Here is a 16,855-nt window from a genome sequence, read left to right on the forward strand (position 1 = left end):
ATATTGTGATTTTGTTAGATCATAGTCAAGACATATTGTAGTTTCTGACACATGAACGAAATTGCAAATATCAAATGTATCCTCAGGCAATTAAGCTCCATTCCGTCCACAACAGATGTGACAACACCGGCAGAAGATAATGGCATGGTATTCCTTATTAAGTTATGTGTCTTTCTTCCCTTATCCTCTCCGCCACAACCCACAACAATGTAAAGTGACTACATCCTCTTCATCAGTGGAACACACTCCAAAAACACGTCCGGCACACCGTCTTCTGTGCTGGCAGTCTCTCAAAATTCTCTTCACGCTCTAGCATGTACAAACCATCAGAACTTAGCTAGGAAAACAGACATTTTATCAAAATCTCAGTAACCACAACAAACCAAGCGGATAACACGTTTCATTGGTTAAAGGCACAGTAAGCCTCCCGTAAACCATCACAGAGCTCCCCGAGCGTCTACATACAGTACAAGCATACTTCCATTTGAACGCTCACCGAACGGAAACATCCTGGCTGCTTTCTGTCGAGCGTGAGACATTTTCAAAGAATTTATTTTCTTGGACTTGCTCCTCTACAACAATGGCGCCTCGTTTTGGTGCTGGACGGCTGTTATGAATCTATATATATATATACGACTTGTGTCTGTGTGTGTGTCTGTGTGTGTGTGTATCTGTGTATTTGTGTATTTGTGTATTCGCCATGCACGGCCAAAGTTCTCGATGGATCTGCTTCAAATTTGGTGGGCTTATTCAGAGAGACCCCGGACACAACCTCATCGATGAGATATTTCAACACGTGCTCTCAGCGCGCAGCGCTGAACCGATTTTGGTTCCACCTCAGCTATTTTGGTTCCACCTCAGCTACCCGGGCCCCCATACCGACACACCAAAGCCAAAGTTCTCGGTGGATCTTTTTCAAATTTGGACACCGTATTCAGCTACACCCCGGACACAATATCATCGATGAGATATTTCAACACGTGCTCTCAGCGCGCAGCGCTGAATCGATTTTGGTTTTTGTGTTCATTTCACCATTATAAGTAACTCTTCCTTATCTTCTCATATTCTCCAGGTTTTCAGCGTTTACCTCCCTTCCTTCGTATGGTGCACTATAGTGTGAGTGGAGCGTCTTCGGATATTCCCGGCGTTCTGTTACTGTTACTATTTTTAGAAGGTCAACGCAGTGTCCAGAACGTAAATTGGACCCGTAAATTATCCTCACTGTAAAAGTGCAAAGGTCGAATCAATTTATAGCCACGCGAAAAATACACTGTCATCTATCTCTCTATAGATACGGCTTCTCTGTGTTTGTGTTTGTGTGTGTGTGTGTGTGTGTGTGTGTGTGTGTGTGTGTGTCTCTATGTGAGCAACACCTGTGCATTGTTCAGTTCTGTTTGTGATGTGGTCTGGCGGCTTTTGTGTAAATTTATGTACAGGCCTTCCTTTGAGAAGCCATAACTTGCTCAGTCCTGTTTGAGTGGAGTTCGCCTCCAAAGGTGATTAACACGGTTACATTCGTCGACAAGGATGCGATGGGACTCGATATGGTCAGGAATGGCATTATGGCCACTGAATCATTTTCGTGCTGTTCCCATTCCACGAATCTGGGAGGGACCTACCCAAGTAAAAAAGTACCACACTATGTACTATAGTATACTATAGTAAAAGTACTATGGTATACTATAGTTTACTATAGTACAAGTACTATGGTACATTGAATTGTACTATGGTATACTATAGTTTACTATAGTACAAGTACTATGGTACATTGAATTGTACTATGGTGTACCATAGTTTACTATAGTACTAGTACTATAGTAAACTATAGTACAAAAGTACTATAGTACAATACATTAGTGTGTACTATAGTACATTGTGGTAAATGTACTATAGTATACTATAGTAAACTATAGTACAGTTAAATGTACTATAGTATTTTGAGCACTTTTTTGCCAAAATGTACTATAGTATACTATAGTATACTATAGTAAACTATAGTTTACTAGAGTACACGTACTCTAGTTTACTAGAGTAAAGTGTAGTACAGCGTGGTATTTCCGTAGTAGTACATTTGTACTATAGTACTTGTACTATAGTTTACTATAGTACAGCGTGGTACTTTTGGCGTGGTACATTTGTACTATAGTACTTTTACTATAGTTTACTATAGTACAGTGTGGTACTTTTGTTGCTGTAGATTTTGTACTATAGTACTTTTACTACAGTTTACTATAGTATACTGCAGTACTTTCTTGAAAAATTACCATAGCCTTAAAAATTGCACTGGATGTAAATGTGGCCCCAATTTTTGCTGAATCAATTGTTTTGTGTGAATTGAATGTGTGTGTGCACGATCAGGCCACTCGCTGCAGTCAATCTGTCACATTTGGTAGGAAAGTAAAGGTTCATCACATGTTTTAAATTTTATTTTCATTTTTTGGCAGAGCATTAATAGTCAAACTTATGTAAGAACATTTTAAAATATCCACTTACATGTAAAAGACACAATTAAATAATAATTTTAAATAAGGTGTCCATCTTGCACAGTGAGTAACCAAGCTGTTGATTTTTGGTAAATGTCCCAATGCAGAAACAGTTTTAATGCAATTTTTTATAACCCTGTTAACCAGAACAAGTAACAATAAAATGCACAAAACAGATTTATTATAGCACTCTTCTTTGTGGGAATTCATCTTTAGCACAACACATATTTTATCAAAATTATCTCCCCTACAGCCAAGTTAAATTTCTATGATTAGCTTTGAAAGTGACCATGCATACATCAGTACATGAAAACTCTGTGAACAATCAAAGGAGACAATGATTGTCCCTATTATTGACCGGAACTCTACCCCAATCTGAACTTGAATAATGCAAACTATCAAGCTGACTTGATGTCATCTAACCCTGTATGTGTGTGACCTTACACAGATAAAGTTATTGAGTTACTTTCTTTCTTTATTTGGTGTTTAACGTCGTTTTCAACCATTCAAGGTTATATCGCGATGGGGAAAGGGGGGAGATGGAATAGAGCCACTTGTCAATTGTTTCTTGTTCACAAAAGCACTAATCAAAAATTTGCTTCAGGCCGGGGCTTGCAACGTAGTACCATATATGACCTTACTGGGAAAATGCAAGTTTCCAGTACAAAGGACTCAACATTTATTACATACTGCTTGACTAAAATCTTTACAAAAATTGACGATATTCTATACAAGAAACACTTAACAAGGGTAAAAGGAGAAACAGAATCCGTTAGTCGCCTCTTACGGCATGCTGGGGAGCATCGGGTAGATTCTTCCCTCTAACCCGCGGGGGGTTATTGAGTTACAACGATCTTGCTTCAAACACATTCAAAATAATACCATTTCTCTGTTATTATTATTATTTTCTGTGAACTTAAAAGTTTATGAGGGTCAATTTTACATGGGTCACATCTACAGGTCATCCAACTTCAATAGCCTGTAAAGTATCAAAAATCTAGCTTTCAAAACATTTCAGAAAAATAAGAACACATGCTTTCGCAACACATCCTTGATATTTGTCAAAAATGTGGTTTTGAAAAAATGCCAAATGTGGTCATGTTTGAAATTGATCAAACCATAGCAGTATGTTAACTTTGTAAAGTCTATCCCGAAAACCATGCAAGAAAACAACAATGTTCAATTCTGTCTACCCATTGTAAGTCAGCCTAATTATGCTCCCCATCAGTGACATTCTCCTGACCTGGTGAGTCAAAACTCACTAAATGTCCAATGGAGAGTTTTCAGCATGCAACCAGAAAGTATATAGTGTGGCGTTATGTCCCTTTTTTTCAAAACAGGGTTATATATGTGGCAATAATCACATGAAATGTTCTCTGTCCTCCACATCTGTTTGATTTGTGATTGGTGTCCAGATTATTTGCTACAGGCATCTGATTAAGTTTATTGTAGCTGCTGTCCGGTTCCCTTTGCCAGTGATATCTGCTTTCCTGTTCTGTAACTTGTATTTATGTTCGCCGATGGCACCCGCTGAATAGTTTTGGTTGTTCTCCAATGGCATCTAGCTAGCTGCTTTGACGTCTGTAAGTGGTATCAAGGTCCTTCACCATGCAGTCATCTGCTGGAAGTGAACAGGAGGCTCTCTTGCTTATGACACCCACACCAGAGCATGGAATGAAACCTGCAATGACACAGCAGTATGACTATGAGAAAGCATGCAGACTGAAGCAAAGAGGGCCAAACTTTAAGAGAATGATAATGAAACCTAACTTAAAGTGCCGTGGCTTTTAGTGCATATATATCTAACTTTTAAAAGTTGTGTCCGTCTGTGTGTGTATTATGATGACTAAAGGCTCCGAAACAGCTGCACCGACTGAGACGGTGGTGGTGGTGGGGGTTTGAAACGTGCTGGTGCGTGTATGTTTGTCCTTGCGTGTGTGCAGGCATGAATGTCTTTGTCAGTATGTGTATGTGTGTGTGTGTGTGTATTTATGAATACAATTGAAGGCACAGTAAGCCTCCCGTAAACCATCACAGATACGGTCAGGCTTTTACACACAGACTACAGTACAAACACCCTTTCATTTAAACACTCACCGATTGAGAACATCCTAGGTGCCCTCCATAAAGAGCGAACAATTTTCAAATAATTTATTTTTGCGTGGTTTATCTTACTTATCTTGCCATCGTGAACCAGTGTGATCCAGTTTCCCTTTTTTCACAATGTAGTCGTCAGTTAGTCATTTGAATGCGACTCCATGTGAGCTTATCTACAATAGCACGTTTTTATGCACGAAACAAACGGCTGTGGTTCACCAAAACTCTAGCAATGGTTTTTGACTGTTGAGAGGAACGGTGATATATGCATAAACCGCCGTCTGCTACGACCCTTGCGTGACCCTGCTTCCGGGCTTTTCTTTTTTCAAACTTTCACAACTTCGAATTGTACTGATCTTGTCTTGATGAAAAAAGAATTCTTTTATGATTAAAGAATGTTTGTGTGACAAGCTGTCAATTTATTATTTAGATTTTAAAAGTTAGGTCTAGCGCAAAAACGCATCACGGTCCAAAAACATTCTGATAATCATCGATCCACGGCTATCGCCAGTTTACATCGATAGAATGAGACCCGAAGGGAAGTAACTCATTTTTGACCTGAGTTCAATCGGCAAAATTAATTCTTTAAAAATTGCTCGCTCTTTACGTAGGGCACCTAGGATATTCCCGTTTGGTGAGCGTTCAAATGGAAGGGTGTTTGTACTGTGTGTAAAAGCCTGACAGTATCTGTGATGGTTTACGGGAGGCTTATTGTCCGGGCGTGATTTCCGGTATTGAATATTCATAACAGCCGTCCAGCACCAAAACGAGGCGCCATTGTTGTAGAGGACCAAGTCCACAAAAATAAATTCTTTGAAAATTTTTCACGCTCGACAGAAAGCAGCCAGGATGTTCCCGTTCGGTGAGCGTTCAAATGGAAGTATGCTTGTACTGTATGTAGACGCTCGGGGAGCTCTGTGATGGTTTACGGGAGGCTTACTGTGCCTTTAATGTATATACATCTATACACACCCAAGAAGATAAGGCGCTCAGCAGGTCTGCACTCATGTTGATCCATTATGTCGGAAACAGGCAGAATTGGATCCTCCACCCGACAGTCACTGAGCTACAGTGCTGCTCTCAGCTGTAAGCAAGAGAAAGCAGCTTGAGTGTTTCATCGCATATAATTCCAGTGTTTGCATACTCCATAGCGATTAGCTGAAACTATTTAGCTAAAACATTAAACTATTATCAGTGGAATACCAAAGGGGTGGCATATGTCATCCAAAATATAAGGCAATTTAAAGTGTGATTGACGGGACAGAAGCGTTTCAATGATACAAATAGAGAACACTACATAGTCTACTGTGTGTTACTGGGTTTACACAAGTAAAAGTGAATATTTTTTCTTCTTCTGTTTCTTCCTTCATGGGCTTAAGACTCCCATGTTCACTCATGTGGATTTTTACGTGTATGGCCGCCATTCAGGCAGCATACGCCAATTTCGGGGGAGGCATGCTGGGTATTTTCGTGTTTCTATAACCCACCGAACTCCCACATGGTTTACAGGATCTTTTCCGTGCGCACTTGGTCTTGTGCTTGCGTGTACAATGCGCCCGTCGTGAATATTTCAATATTTGAAAAGCAGTAAGTGTAAATCTGGTGCCACACAGCAAGCCATGAAGTATTCTGTTTTCAATTCCTACGTACCGGAGAGATAACCCATGTAGTAACTAAACCATACACGCACATATGGGCATATCATTGAGGTCATGGCAAGCTGGTCTGGCAGGGACCTTATATATTCCACTGCTCATGATTACAAAGTCACAGATGCAAAGTCATTCTCGTAACACGTTTGGGCTTGCCATTTTCTCGCGAGTGTTTTGAGAATGAAGTTTGTCTCGGAGATTTTGCATAAGCAATGGAAAATGACATCCCTGACAGACATGTTGTTTGAACCAACCTCATTTACATGATAGACACGCCTGTGAAGAGATGGTTCATTTATCACATCATGACACATGGGTGGTATCTCTCAGGTAGGCAAAACAATATATATCTAAATGCACCAATTTACCTCAAGCACTCAGCAGGTCTGCACATATGTTGATCCATTAGGTCAAAAAACCACCAGAACTTGATATGTTGTCCAAAAGTCACAGATACAGTGGAACCCCCCAAGGATCCTGAAAAAATAATTAAAAATGAAGAGCCAACACTTGTACAAATTATCTGTCTTTGTACATACAAGCACATACACAAATAAATCTGCTTGCACTATGCTGGCTTTAGGCATGTGTAATAAAATTATTTTGGGGGAGCTTCTCGATTCAACCGGGAACTTTTGTTGTTGTCAAAAGCAATTTAAGCCTCAAACATTCTCCCACTCTAAGACTGAACTATGCATTCAGTATGTGTTGATATCTGACTTAAACTCACAAAAATAACAAAGGCTAGTTTGTAAAAAGACACTGATTTGAAAAGAAAATTTAAATTCAATTACATATTATTATGTATTATATAATCTGTTCTGGGGCTTTTTTCCAGGTCTTTTAAAAAAGGATGTTCACAAACAATAACAAACACATTTTCAATCCAATGAATGTTTGCAGCACTGTCAGCCGGACAGAAATGACAGCATGTTGACAAAAGCCGTGATAAAAACATAACCTGCAGTCCTACCTTAGCGCAAAGAAGTATGAATGGTCTCTGTGTACTCTACAATCTCTGACTGTGGCCCTATGTAAAGGTCAAAAAGAGCTGGCTGTGCTTGGCCATTAAGAAAAATTTCAGTTAATTCAGATTTGTACAAGGAGAGCATAAAAGCATATATTCACAGCATGTATGTCTTGTTATTGCTATAGGTCTATATATCTATGCCACAATGACACAGCAAATACGTACATTCATACAGACATATTCATTTACTCATATAATTTAAATTATATAGCATCACAGGAATATGTTAATATCAAAATCTAATATGAAATTTCCTACACACACCCATGAAGTTCAAGCCCTAAGCAGTTCTGCACACATGTTGATCCAGGAGGTCCAAACACACCCTGCACTTGTTGTCCAACAGTCACTGCTCCAGTGAAACCCTCCATTTAGGACCCTGAAAGATATAACAAGTTCCATAAAGTGATACAAAACTCTTTGTTGTTGTCCTTATCTGCTGAAGGAGCACCTCCTGTCGCTTCACAGCATCTGTAACACAAGAGAGGACTGAGTATCCAGCCAGAAATTTCATGACTGTATTTTTAGAATGATGATCAACAAAACTTTTTAGGGGCTTTTAAAATGATATGACAAATATAAAGTCAGATGCACTTCACCCATTGTTATACTTAAACATAGAACTAAGGCTTGCTCATACAGTGGAACTCCCCTTGTTAGACCTCAAAATATCTGAGAAAAATAGGCCTTAAAAAGGACATGCTTGACCTTGACATGGTCAAATAACTAAACCTAGCAATGACATCATACACTAAGAACTGCTTTACACATTTTTCCTACCAAAATACATGTGACCTTGACCTTGAAGCAAGGTCATCCAAGGTCATGCAACACAAAGCTGTTAATTCAAGACATAGGAAGTACAATGGTGCTTATTGGCTCTTTCTACCATGAGATATGGTCACTTTTAGTGGTTCACTACCTTATTTTGGTCACATTTCATAAGGGTCAAAGTGACCTTGACCTTGATCATATGTGACCAAATGTGTCTCATGATGAAAGCATAACATGTGCCCCACATAATTTTTAAGTTTGAAACAGTTATCTTCCATAGTTCAGGGTCAAGGTCACTTCAAAATATGTATACAATCCAACTTTGAAGAGCTCCTGTGACCTTGACCTTGAAGCAAGGTAAACCAAACTGGTATCAAAAGATGGGGCTTACTTTGCCCTATATATCATATATAGGTGAGGTATTGAATCTCAAAAACTTCAGAGAAAATGGGAAAAATGTAAAAAAATAGCTGTTTTTTAGGCAACATTTATGGCCCCTGCGACCTTGACCTTGAAGCAAGGTCAAGATGCTATGTATGTTTTTTGGGGCCTTGTCATCATACACCATCTTGCCAAATTTGGTACTGATAGACTGAATAGTGTCCAAGAAATATCCAACGTTAAAGTTTTCCGGACGGACGTCCGGACGGACGTCCGGACGGACGGACGACTCGGGTGAGTACATAGACTCACTTTTGCTTCGCATGTGAGTCAAAAAGCAAGGTCCTAAAAGTGAGTGTGTCTTTAAGTGTGTGTGTCTGTCTGTGCATCACAATTAAGGGCTAAACAAAAACAAACACACACCCAAGAAAAGCAAAATTTGTTTGAAAATTTGATCAAACTCCAAGACAGTGAATCAAACAAGAAATGTCCATCACTGATTCAGACGCAGTTTATATTTGAATGTATGTGTGTGTGTTGCAAACATTACACAAAAGTGGATCATAAATACCAAATTCAGCTATGCTAGTACCGTATTGCAAATTACATTAAATTTGAAATGAAATTTTATAATTTGTTGTTAATAATTTACTTACTGGTTAAAGAGTACAACTTTTCACAATTTCAGCACAGAGAATGGAATCCTTGGTGTCTGCTTCCTTTTCTATCTGAATGACTCATTGGTACAGCCATCTGTCATTACCCTGCCGACTGTTTTTTTGACCTGGAGTCCAGAAGCTTCCCCACCAACTCAGGCAGTTTTGTTTTTCACTAAAAATAAAAGAATAAAGGTCAAATAGATTTGCACAAAGGAATAAAAAGAGGTTTTCTAGTAATCCAAATAAAGCATGCAGAAATAAAAACACAAAAAGTAACATCAAACAGTTTTGCCTCTTGTGCCCCCAAGACACTGGAATAATTACAGGCCACCAGATAGGCCGTCCATCACTGAAAGTGTACAGAAAAACTTGATGTTTAAATATGTGTGTGTGTGTCAGTGTGTGTGTGTGTGTGTCAGTGTGTGTGTGTGTGTGTGTCAGTGTGTGTGTGTGTGTGTTATACAAGTGGTACGGGTAATTTAAAGGCATATGTACGCGCTCCCGTGTTTACAAAGTGTAGTTTGCCCATAATCGATGTCAAACGCACCATAAGACCATGTAATGACGATATGTCGCCATGCGCGGACCATATACATGCATTACAGCTTGTTCTAGCCTCTGAAAAAGTGAGGATGTCATTGTCAACAAAGACGCGGAGTTATTTCCCTTGCGTCAACGTTCCCTCTGTTGGCAAATCTATAAATAGGACGATCTAGATCAAAATAAAAATTCAAATATCTCAACATTTAAGGGGTCCTAGACCACAATATCTTGCAGGGAACTTAATTTAGCATGTCTCCAGCTGTTGGTAAAGCAATTAGCGTGTATAGTCATCGAGTACATATGAGACAATGACAAAAGGTGACGTTTTCATGTCAGTATGTCCCAAATGACATCACCAGTACATTTTTCATTCTATCTAATCTGTTTTCGTTCTATTTTTTCTAATAACATGCGTTAACAATTGATTGCCAACTGGAATGGAAGAGCACAAAAAGTGTAACTTGATATGTAGTTTCTCTAGAGGGAAAAACATCTTCCACTTTCATGTCAGTGTGTCCCATGCAACATACATTTGCCAAACAGCTATGTGTAAGTAGATTATTTGTTAGTGGTATAGAACATACTGATCAACAATCAAAGTCAGTTTTCACATTCATTTTCTACCTATTTCTTATTTGTTTATTCTTTTGGCAATGGTGAAATGTCAGCAATCGTGTGTCATTCGGGACAGTAGACATGACACCTGACCTTTTGTCACTGTCTCATAGTAGCAATGACACATGAAATTTTGATATTAATGGTTGAATGACAAGAAACACACCATTTTAAAGAGATCAAAATTCTGAGCACATAGCAATTTGTTTTATTTAAATCGGTGCAGTAGTTCTCGAGATATGGTCATTTTAGTTAAGAAATGTTGGGCGTCTTTTGAGGACAAAGCTAGAAGTAGAAATACATGGGACATAGACTGACAGTGATAGCTGTGGCAATAACATGAAATTTTGAAATTAATGGTTGAATGACAAGAAACACACCATTTTAAAGAGATCAAAATTCTGAGCACATAGCAATTTGTTTTATTTAAATCGGTGCAGTAGTTCGCGAGATATGAACATTTTAGTTCGAAATCACTTTGCTTTGAGCGAGCCGAGATCGCAACCTCTTCAGGCTTTTGATCGGCCGAGTTTCGCATTTTTCGGGTCCAGTTTTGCGCAGCATAATCGTTGGGAATAAGTCATTTCTCGCTCGATTCTTTTGATTTTTGGCTTAAATGAAACAGAAGTTAATGTTTTATAAACTGCATTTGAACCGTGTATGCCGATGGAAGTTTTCAGACCAAATTTTAGTGAAACTCACACGAGTAATATTCACCGTCATGCTGACGGAGATGTAGCTTCCGGTGGGTCGCGGTTTTCTGTATGGGAAAGATGTAAAGCTTTCTCTGATTGGTTGCAAAATATCACAGCCCTCCAATGAAAATTACGGTACTCCCAGCAGTTTGAAATGAACTGGTCGTCTGCAAAGAGTGACGTGAAAATGGCCGCGAGAGGCAGTGAAGACGAACACGTACTTTCACACTCAAAATATTCCAAAACACATCTTGTATTAATTTCATACAGTAAACTTTGTTTTTGAATCATTTCTTTATTCATTCCTTTTTCATTTGATACATAATTTGTGACTCACAAACATCAATTATGCCATTTTTTTTTCACTCAAAGTGAAAAAAAAGTGCCTTTTCACTGTGTCCTCAGTTGACGCTGGGCGATGTGGCAATGCTACTCATATGGCTTTAAGACAAGAGTTTAAAATGTCACTTACTTGTTGTCCCTGTCAGTGTAAACTTTCAGCACAAAGAAGAATGGAAACATTGGTGTTTTTGTCGGTTCCGTTCCAATTGAATGATTTGGTACAGCCATGCCATCAAGTTGATCAACCAGCTCACTGTTCCTGTTACCAGTTCAACCTCTTTTCCACATTGCCGACAGATTTTTAATCTGAAAAAGTCATGTAGGGCCTATACATGTTTTCAAAATGGGAATTTACAAGTAAACAGTTAACGAAATAGTCCGCTTCTGTCACGTACTCCCCACGAACACCGCTATACGTGGGGCAGCCAGATCCAGATAGAATCAACAAACAAGTAAAACTCAAAGTAAAAACATCAAACTCAAACTCAAAGAGAAAAAAACCAACCAGACGGCCCAATGGTCACTGTAATTGTATCAGATTCAGATTCTCACAATGGTATAAACTTTGCAAATCTCAAAAATAGTCGGATACGGGTAGTGACAGTGATAGTGAAAAAGAGTTGTGGGAGCTGTAAAGAATAATTATACGTACTCCTCACTCGATAGTCGATGACTTGGCAGTTACAGAACTCACTCGATAACTCTGGATACGATTACGTGGAAAACTCTTGAAGGCTTACTTCTCAGTCCAGATCCATCTTCTGCTCTCTGAATTATGGTTACACTCTCTTGGTGGGTTCCTTTCGTGATGTTGTAGCCCGCTTTTTTCCAATCTCCCTGGTGCAAACTCTTTCTTGTGAGTTGAAGTTCGTTCGTTGAAAATCAGTTACTAGTGCTGTCCCTTGATTTACTTCGGAGTGGTCTCCTCTTCGATTTTAAAGGGACATAACTCTCGCATGCTAACCCTTTCTTCGTATCGAAAGTAGCCGGCTCAGTTTGTTTTTGTTTTTGTTTGGTCTTGTGTTTGATGACTTTGCTAGTCCAATATTTTATGTATATATATACTCAACCAAAACTTAAATGTTTTTACTAGCTATTCAATTTTATGAGTTACAGTTCCTTTTAGGTACTGCTCTGTTCATTTTAGCATGTGCATCTATAGATATGCAACGCACACAAGTGTGTGACTGTGTGTGTGTGTGTGTGTGTGTGTGTGTGATGGTGTGTGAGTTTACGCAGTATGTGTGTGTATGGGGGATGTGTGTGTGGGGGGGATGTGGGGGTATATATGTGTGTGTGTGTGTGTGTGTGTGTGTGTGTGTGTGTGTGTGTGTGTGTGTGTGTGTGTGTGTGTTTCGGTAAGCGAATGTCAGCGGTTTGTGTGTGTGCATGCGTGTGGGCGTGAGTGCGGCATGTGCATGTGCGTGTGCGTGCGTGCGTGTGTGTGTGTGTGTGGGTGTGCAGTCTTTTGCTTACGTTTACAATTATTCTCTGTATATGTTCCAAGGCAGGGCGGACTAGGCAAAGAGGAGAGAGGGGGGGGGGGGGGGGGGTTGCCAGTGGTGGTCCAGGGGGATGTTCTCCCTGGCGGGGTCAAGGGGCAGAGCCCCTTGTGGGGGTCAGGGGGCCTGCAAGGACAGGTTGGAAGATGAGGCTAAGCCTAAAACCTTTATCCTGACGTAATAAAGTTAATTATGATCTCTCTCTCTCTCTCTCTCTCTCTCTCTCTCTCTCTCTCTCTCTCTCTCTCTCTCTCTCTCTGTTAAGCATTCGATGTGTACATATTCTATAACCTTTTTTTTTAAATCTCATATTGTGTGTGTGTGTGTGTGTGTGTGTGTGTGTGTGTGTGTGTGTGTGTGTGTGTGTGTGTGTGTGTGTGTGTGTGTGTGAATGTCCGTGTATATGATGTGATTAGAATAGGGGTGCCTCTCTGCATGGGTGAAAAAACACTTGTTTGTAATGCTTGTATGCCACAACGCTCTCTCTGTCTCTCTCTGTCTCTCTCTGTCTCTCTCTGTCTCTCTCTCTCTCTCTCTCTCTCTCTCTCTCTCTCTCTCTCTCTCTCTCTCTTTCTCTCTCTCTCTCTCAAATTATTTAAAATGAAACAATATTGTACACACAGCAAACTTCAGTCAACTTCAGGTCAAACCAAGAACTTTGCACTTGATCCTACATGAAGAATTATTTTGGCAAACGTTAAATTTAACATAAAAAAAGGTATTGTTTCAAAATTTCACTGCAGACCATTTTACTAAGCGTTTCGGGCGGGCGGGAAATAGCTCAGTCGGTAGCGGCGCTGTCTTCAAAACCAGTTGTCGCAATCGGCGTGGGTTCGATCCCCACGTTCGGCGAGGGATTTATTTCCCAGAGTCAACATCGTGCAGACTCTCCTCGGTGGCCGCATGCACACGATAAAGAACCCAAGTTCACAGCGAAAGTGTCAGGGCTCGGAAACATGAATACACGCATGCAGGAAACAAAATGTGTGGGTATCGCCGTATACTGTATGGCAGCTCGATTTCCCCATGGAGAATGCAGCCCGAATTTCCATGAGGGCAACCTCACAGGACTACATAAAATCTTATCCTTATCTTATCCTTTACCTTTTAAGGCAAATTGTTAAATTCTCTTTTGAAAACTTTTTTGTGAGAAGCGTTCCAAGGTAACGTTAATGAAATATTAATTTCACATTTGATGCTAACTGTTTACAAAAAACTAACTATACAGTTTATGTACATCTGACGTTACAAAAGTCCTTTCTCCTAAGTGAATATGTGCGTACCCACGTGTTTGTGTGTGTGCACGTGCGAGCGTGTGTCAGTGTGACTGTGTGTGTGTGTGTGTGTGTGTGTGTGTGTGTGTGTGTGTGTGTGTGTGTGTGTGTGGTGTGTGTGTGTGTGAGCACAAAGTATTCCTACGTGTATTTTGCAAATGCACAGTTAACAAGTTTGAAAATATCTCATGTCATCTTCAACAAACGGCTTAATTCACACACACGCACGCACAAAACATAATAAATCTTATATGTACGACTACCTTGTAAAAACACACACAACACGTTTACATGCACAACTGGTGATATCAAACACAATTTTAAAAACAATGTTTTTTAATCAACTTAATTTCAACAACAAAATTGTTATGCTTAGCTGATAAGTTATATTAATAAAACAATAAAAATAAAAACACAAAATGCATGTATACTATTACTACTATACTGTACCGCAGTACTATGTACTGTTGTACTATAGTACAAAGTACCATAGTACAAAGTACCACAGTGTACCATAGTACAAAGTACTTCATACTATAGTACTACTGTAGTACAGGGTACATTCACAAAAAAGTACCATAGTACAAAGTACTAGGTACTATAGTACTACTGTAGTACAGGGTACATTCAATAAAAAGTACCATAGTACAAAGTACTATGTACTATAGTACTACTGTAGTACATGGTACATTCACTAAAAAGTACCATAGTACAAAGTACAAAGTACTCTACTGTACCACAAAGTACTATAGTACAGGGTACATTTACTACACAGTACTATAGTACAAAGTACCATGTACTACAATATGTACTAGAGTACATGGTACATTTACTATAGTTTACTATAGTACAGGGTACATTTACTATAGTAAACTATAGTACATCGTGTGGTACTTTTTCAGCTGGGTAAGCTTGGCGGGTCCATTGTTCGGACCCGGCGAAGCCGGCGTACGGCTCTAAGTACTTCTTCCCGGCGAAGCCGGCTACCCGGCGAAGCGGGTATTCATTCTAGTATTCAATACCGGAAATCACGCCTCCCGTAAACCATCACAGATACTGTCAGGCTTTTACACACAGTACAAACACCCTTCCATTTGAACGCTCACCAAACGGGAACATCCTAGGTGCCCTACGTAAAGAGCGAGCAATTTTTTGAAGAATTAATTTTGCAGATTGTCTCGAACACTTTTCGGACCCATCCTGAACTCAGGTCAAAAATGAGTTACTTTCCTTCGGGTCTCATTCTATCGATGTAAACTGGCCATAGTTAGTGGGTCCGAGGTCATCACTGAGTTGGTGTAACACAGGAAGTTGTGAAATACGTCACCCTATGGGAGGGGTAAAGGCATAATTGTTCAACAAACACATCATAGGTCGAACTATGCAGGGTCAACCGCAACAAACTCAAACCATTCATACAGAACTGCATCTGAGTGACTTATATACCGACATTTTTATTTCTTATTTTCAGCACAGGTGTAGGAAAAAATCATGAACCAAAATGTTATTTATTTTCTAATTTAACATTTGTTTTACAAATGTGACCATGGTCTTTCAAACATACAGTGACATTAAACATTGTTATGTTAAAACAAGTCGCGTAAGGCGAAAATACTACATTTAGTCAAGCTGTGGAACTCACAGAATGAAATTGAACGTGCAAAAGGCAGTGAAAGTGACGAGTCTGTTTGGCGCGGTAGCGGTTGCGCTGTGCTTCATAGCACGCTTTACTGTACCTCTCTTCGTTTTAACTTTCTGAGCGTGTTTTTAATCCAAACATATCATATCTATATGTTTTTGGAATCAGGAACCGACAAGGAATAAGATGAAAGTGTTTTTAAATTGATTTCGAAAATTTAATTTTGATCATAATTTTTAATTTTTTTTAATTTTCAGAGCTTGTTTTTAATCCAAATATAACATATTTATATGTTTTTGGAATCAGAAAATGATGAAGAATAAGATGAACGTAAATTTGGATCGTTTTAATTTTTTTTTACAATTTTCAGATTTTTAATGACCAAAGTCATTGATCAATTTTTAAGCCACCAAGCTGAAATGCAATACCGAAGTCCGGCCTTCGTCGAAGATTGCTTGGCCAAAATTTCAATCAATTTGATTGAAAAATGAGGGTGTGACAGTGCCGCCTCAACTTTTACAAAAAGCCGGATATGACGTCATCAAAGACATTTATCGAAAAAAAAAATTCCGGGGATATCATACCCAGGAACTCTCATGTCAAATTTCATAAAGATCGGTCCAGTAGTTTACTCTGAATCGCTCTACACACACACACGCACACACACACACATACACCACGACCCTCGTCTCGATTCCCCCTCTATGTTAAAACATTTAGTCAAAACTTGACTAAATGTAATAATCAAAACTTGACTAAATGTAAACAGATAACTGAGTGAAACAGGATAGGACACATCCTGCTATTGACCACACAGGTCAAATTACTGGAAGGCGTTGGGGATGGTGGTCTTACCTAGTGCCACTACTCCGCAACTCAGACTGAATACGCGGAAACAGGAATTTTCTCAGGAATCAGAAGCGGTTCTCAGAAAAAGAGGATCAGCTAGCACAGAACAATTACAGACAGAATAAACAACATCTTGAAATTGTGGTTCAGCCTGCTCCAAGGTACCAAACGTTGCAGTGTGTTAAAATCGTGGTGAAAAGAGATTTTTTATTTTCAACTTTGATTTATTCCATAAAGTGTACTTTTTTGCAAGTGCCTGTGAACAAGAAAGAAAAGGGAATTCGATGTTGAGTAGAGTCAGTCGCACAGAGTGATGTACC

General features: G+C 39.4%; 1 long non-coding RNA gene across 3 annotated transcripts; it reads right to left on the minus strand.

Annotated features, from left to right (window-relative positions):
- Window positions 1-2,411: 2,411 nt before the first annotated feature.
- On the minus strand, window positions 2,412-12,401 carry LOC138962453 (uncharacterized). Of its 3 annotated transcripts, XR_011454518.1 has the most exons (7): window positions 12,012-12,401; window positions 11,402-11,577; window positions 9,074-9,248; window positions 7,527-7,641; window positions 6,601-6,709; window positions 5,553-5,664; window positions 2,412-4,164 (listed from the first exon to the last, which is right to left on the minus strand). It is a non-coding gene; the product is annotated as an uncharacterized lncRNA (long non-coding RNA). The 3 variants fall into 3 exon arrangements; XR_011454519.1 differs by lacking the exon at window positions 9,074-9,248 and having other exon boundaries at window positions 11,924-12,395; XR_011454517.1 differs by lacking the exon at window positions 9,074-9,248 and having other exon boundaries at window positions 12,012-12,390.
- Between the last annotated feature and the right edge of the window lie 4,454 nt (window positions 12,402-16,855).

Source organism: Littorina saxatilis, linkage group LG1, assembly GCF_037325665.1.
Source record: "Littorina saxatilis isolate snail1 linkage group LG1, US_GU_Lsax_2.0, whole genome shotgun sequence".
Lineage (NCBI taxonomy): Eukaryota > Metazoa > Mollusca > Gastropoda > Littorinimorpha > Littorinidae > Littorina > Littorina saxatilis.